The sequence below is a fragment of the Balaenoptera borealis genome, assembly GCF_965194805.1.
Source record: "Balaenoptera borealis genome assembly, chromosome: 2".
NCBI lineage: Eukaryota > Metazoa > Chordata > Mammalia > Artiodactyla > Balaenopteridae > Balaenoptera > Balaenoptera borealis.
In genome coordinates, this window is record NC_138867.1 from 118739076 (window position 1) to 118745240 (window position 6165).

A 6165-nucleotide genomic window follows, 5' to 3' on the forward strand; every position below is an offset into this window, starting at 1 on the left:
AAGGAAAAGAGTAGTCTGGTATGAACACTGCACAGAATTTCATCTAAAGAAACAAAGTGAACAGTGGACTACTGGTCTCAAAATGAGAGGGAACCCAAAATGATGAAAACTGATACAATAAATAACAAGGGCAAGTTCATTAGAGTTTTTTTTAAAAGTAGAACTGTTAAGTAAGAATATGTCAACGTGCTTCCAGCACTAAGAGAAAAAGTACCTAGCCAGAGTGTGGGATCCTTACAATCTGTGTGACAGGTAGATAGTTCAGTAAATAAGGATGTCTCAAACCTTCACAGCTTGAGAAAAATCCCCTTAGTGCATTTAACCTCCTTGTCTTATAATACCCAGTTCTTGAAGCAACTTTCTGGTTATCGGATGATTTGTAACCAAGAAAAGGGGTGCTCTAGAGAATGGATTTCTCTTTTCAAACAGATACACCTCTTACTATAACTACCGAAGTGACATCCTGGTTTATAATTCAGAGTTTTTGTTTGTTTGTGTTTTTAAAATTTTATTTATTTATTTATTTATTTTTGGCTGCATTGGGTCTTTGTTGCTGTGTGCGGGCTTTCTCTAGTTGCGACGAGTGGGGGCTACTCTTCATTGTGGTGCACAGGCTTCTCTTGTTGTGGAGCATGGGCTCTAGGCACACGGGCTTCAGTAGTTGTGGCACGTGGGCTCAGTAGTTGTGGCTCGCCGGCTCTAGAGCACAGGCTCAGTAGTTGTGGCTCACGGGCTTAGTTGCTCCGCGGCAGGCATGTGGGATCTTCCCGGACCAGGGCTCGAACCCGTGTCCCCTGCATTGGCAGGCGGATTCAAACCACTGCACCACCAGGGAAGCCCCTAATTCAGAGTTTTATACATTTGGTTTAATTGATGCCTAATTCAACTCCTGGTTGAACTGATAAAATCAAGCTTCTGACCAACCTGTCAACAAGTCTTATCATTTCTGCCTTCAAAATGTCATATGCAGGACTTCCCTGCATGAGAATGGTGAATTCCACCATTTTGTCTTCCAGGTCACTTATCCGTTCTTCTGTCTCAGTTATTCTGCTATCGATTTCTTCTAGTGTATTTTTCATTTCAGTTATTGTATTGTTCATCTCTGTTTGTTCTTTAATTCTTCTAGGTGTTTGTTCTTTAATTCTTCTAGGTCTTTGTTAAACATTTCTTGCATCTTCTCGATCTTTGCCTCCATTCTTTTTCTGAGGTCCTGGATCATCTTCACTATCATTATTCTGAATTCTTTTTCTGGAAGGTTGTCTATCTCCACTTCATTTAGTTGTTTTTCTGGGGTTTTATCTTGTTTCTTCATCTGGTACATAGTCTTCTGCCTTTTCATTTTGTCTATCTTTTTGAGAATGTGGTTTTCGTTCCACAGGCTGCAGGATTGTAGTTCTTCTTGCTTCTTTGGGAACAGTAGATTTTTATAAAATACTTCTATAACCATTTAAATTTTTACAATGGTCATGTCGTTATTTTATATTAAACATTAATTTATAGTGATTGATAATGTAGTAACTGAAGCAATGCATATATTCTATGTGGATTTATTAATTCAAATCTATTACATACACACACACAAAGTGAGTGTAAAAGTAAGCACTAACACATGCAAAAGAAAACATGTCAAACAATTACGGAATTTCTCATTAAGTAGTGGGATACTAGATGATTTTTATTTTCTCCTTTAAAATTATTTTTCTAGATTTTTATAAGGATCCTGGTACAGTTTTCTCTGCTGCAAATAGCACTCATTGTTTATCCTTTCCTCCTTTTTTTAAAAAAATTATTTATTTATTTAGGTTGTGCTGGGTCTTCGTTGCAGTGTGCGGGCTCTTCACTGCAGTGCGCAGACTTCTCTAGTTGCAGCGCGAGGGCTCTAGAGCGCGAGGGCTCAGTAATTGTGGTGTAAGGGCTCAGTTTCGGTATGTGGGATCTTAGTTCCCTGATCAGGGATCAAACCCGGGTCCCCTCCAGTGGGAGCATGGAATCTTAACCACTGGACCACCAGAGAACTCCCTGTTTATTCTTTCCAAGTTATAAAAATTATTCGTTTTCAGAGTAGAAAACTTAGAAAATACGTAAAAATTTAAAGGAACACTATCAAAATTCACCTATAACTTCAACATCCAAAGATAACCATTATTAACCTCTTGGTTAATATCCTTCTGGTCCTTTTGTAGTGTTTTTCGTATTAAAAATATGATCATATCTGCTCTGTGATCTATGTTTTTGTTTGTTTGACATATTATCCAGAATATTTCTCCATGTCCATAAAGTATTCTCCAATATGATTTTTATAACTGCATAATATTCCATAATAGGAGATATTATAATTTACTAAGCCAACTCTACTTCTGGACTGTCCCAATTTTTTTTAACATTTTAAATAACCCATCAATGAACATTCTTTTGACTATATCTTCACATCCATCCCATTATTTCCTCTGGGTAGATTCCTAAAGTTGAAATTTCTGGGCCAAAGGGTAAGGCATAAATTTTTTATTGTGGTAAAATGCATATAACATTCAATTTACAATTTTAACCATATAAAGTGTACAATTTAATGGCATCAAGTACATTTACAAGGTTGTGCAAACATCACGACCGACTAGTTTCAGAACTTTTTCATTATCCCAAACAAAAATCTCATACCCCTTTAGCGGTAATTTCCTAGCCTCTCCTTCCCCTAGCCCCTGACAACCACTAATCTGCTTTCTATCTCTATTGGGCCATAGAGACTGATTTGCCTCAGTATCTAGATTTGCCTATTCTGGATATTTCATATAAATAGAAACCTACAACATTTGGTCCTTTGTGCTTGGCTTCTTTCACTTAGCATAATGTTCTTAAGCTTTATCTATGTTGTAGCATGTATTAGTACTTCATTCCTTTATATGACTGAATAATATTCCTTTCTATAGATATACCACATTTTGTTTATCCAGTCATCTGTGGGTATTTGGGTTGTTTCTACTTTTTGGCTGCTCTGAACATTTGTGTGCAAGTTTTTGTTTGAATATCTGTTTTTAATTCTTTCGAATATACAATTGACCCTTGAATAACACAGGGGTTAGGGGTGCTGACACTCCGGGCAGCCGAAAATCCACATATAACTTTACAGTCCCTCCATATCCTTGGTTACGCACCCTCAGATTCAACCAATCTCAGATCTTGTAGTACTGTGATACATATTTATTGAAAAAAAATCCACGTATAAGTGATTCCTGGCAATTTAAACCCGTATTGTTCAAGGGTCATCTGTATACCCAGGAGTAGAATTACCAGATCATGTGACAATTCTATATTTAACTTCTTGAGGAACTGCCAAACTGTTTTCCACAGTGGGCTGCACCCTTTTACATTCCCATCAGCAACGTATAGTGTTCGAATTTCTCCACATCCTTGTCAACACTTGTTATTTTCTGTTGTTTTTGTTGTTTTTTAAAATGACCATCCTAGTGGGTAAGAAGTGGTATCTCATTTTGGTTTTGATTTGCATTTCCCTAAAGACTAATGATGTTGAGCATCTTGTCATGTTCTTGTTGGCCATTTGTGTATATTCTTTGGAGAAATGTCTATTCAAATTCTTTGTCCATTTTTTATTATTATTATTTTTTTTTTGGCTGCGTCGGGCCTTAGTTGTGGCATGCGGGATCTTCGTTGAGGCATGCAGGATCTTTTTTGTTGTGGTGCGCGGGCTCTTTGTTGAGGTGCATGGGCTTCTCTCTAGTTATGGGCATGCAGGTTTTCTCTCTCCAGTTGTGGCGCAAGGGCTCCGGCTCCAGAGTGCGTGGACTCTGTAGTTTTGCAGCACACGGTCTCTCTTGTTGAGGCACGCGAGCTCAGTAGTTGTGGCACGTGGGCTTAGTTGCCCCGTGGCATGTGGGATCTTAGTTCCTTGACCAGGGGTTGAACCTGCGTCCCCTGCATTGTAAGGCCAATTCTTTACCACTGGACCACTGGGGAAGTCTCCTTTGTCCATTTTTAAATTGAGTTGTCTTTTTATTGTTGAGTTGTAAGAGTTCTTTATATATTCTGGATACTAATCCTTATCAGATATATGATTTACAAATATTTTCTCCCATTCTGTGGGTTGTCTTTTCACTCTGTTGATAATGTTCTTTGATGCACAAAAGGTTTTAATTTTTATGAAGTCTAATTGTCTATTTTTTTTCTTTTATTGCTTGTGCTTTTGGTGTCATAATTAAGAAACAACTGCCAAATCTAAAGTCATGAAGATTTGACACTAAGTTTTTTTCAAAAGGTTTTATAGTTTTAACTCTTATTAAACATAATGATCCCTATCTTTGATCCATTTTAAATTAATTTTTGTATATGGTGTGAGGTCAGGATCCAACTTAATTCCTTTGCATGTGGATATCCAGTTGTTCCAGCACAATTTGCTAAAAAGATTATTTTTTCCCCCATCGAATAGTCTTGGAACCCTTGTTTAAAATCAAAGTATTACTTTGAGATCAGAAAACAAAATCAAATAAATATGTATATGTAGAATGTGTCTCTCCTTTTCTTCTCTATTACTTCTATCACCTTTCATCATGTTTTTATGCCCTCATACTCAGATTAATGCAATAGCCTTCTAATTACCCTGCTTATCAGTGACAGAGTAATATCTCTTTACTACTACCATGTTATTTCCTTACTCAAGAGTGGGTCAGGTTGCTACTGTCTAAATATTAATTGGTGACTAGACCTCAGAGCATAGTTACCTCACCAAAGTACAGTCAACTGTACCTCTTAGCCTAAAATAACCAGCCAGCCTTACCCATTGCTTCTACTATAAATGGATCTGAAGGAAGATTGAGTTAAAATATATTCAAGACTGAAGGAATAAGGAGATATATCCTTTTTAGCAGGATGTAAAAATAGTATTTTGAGCTCAAAATTATCTGTCATTTATTCTTTCCATAAGCATTAACTGGACACCTACTACATCTCAGGGTTACAAGAAGGAAGAAGATGCAAATGCTGTGCTCTAATTGCACAGAGTTTAGAAGAGGAGACAGTTATTTAAAAAGATAAATTATAATCTAACATTGTAAGTGCAATAATGAAAGTGTGAATAAAACATTGTGGAAACACCAAAGTGCAGCAAGTTTAATAATAGGAATATTTCCTTTTTCCTTAATAGATCTTTTAAATTGCCACTATAATTACCTAGAACTATTTTTTGTAGTATTTCCCATCACCAGTTTATCTTTTAATTCATTCATTTACAAATATTTATTAATTGGCTACTCAATGCAGACAAAAGCACAAAGAAATTTCTAATCTGGTTGGGATTGAAGTATGATATATGAAAAGCTAAAAAGTAATATAGCTGTGAAGTTTTCAGTAACTTTTTTTTTTTTTTGGCTGCGCTGGGTCTTTGTTGCAGCATGTGGGCTCTTCATTGAGGGCCTCTCTCTAGTTGCAGTGTGCGGGCTTCTCTAGTTGTAGTGCGGGGGCTCTCTAGTTGGGGCGCCCAGTGTTCCAGAGCGCACAGGATCACTAGGTGCGGTGCGCAAGCTTCTCTCTAGTTGCAGCGCACGGGTTTAGTTGCCCCGCGGCATATGGGATCTTAATTCCCTGACCAGGTATCAAACCCACATCCCCTGCATTGGAAGGCGGATTCTTTTTTTTTTTTTAAAGATTTATTGATTGATTGCTATGTTGGGTCTTCGTTTCTGTGCTAGGGCTTTCTCTAGTTGCGGCAAGCGGGGGCCACTCTTCATCGCAGTGCGCGGGCCTCTCACTATCGTGGCCTCTCTTGTTGCGGAGCACAGGCTCCAGACGCGCAGGCTCAGTAGTTGTGGCTCACGGGCCTAGTTGCTCCGCGGCATGTGGGATCTTCCCAGACCAGGGCGCGAACCCGTGTCCCCTGCATTAGCAGGCAGATTCTCAACCACTGCACCACCAGGGAAACCTGGAAGGCGGATTCTTAACCACTGGACCATCAGGGAAGACCCAACATTTTCCAATTTTGTGATATGTCTAAAAATCATATAAAATTAATAAGTTAGAGAAAAATAATATAGTATGAGTCAATAGCTCTGACCTAAGAGGAAGAACTAGGTGAGCAGTATAAATTAGCAGTTCTCAACCATGATGCCTCAGTACAGCGATATGTTACTATAAATTGTGCAGCATGTCACAGTAATGTGT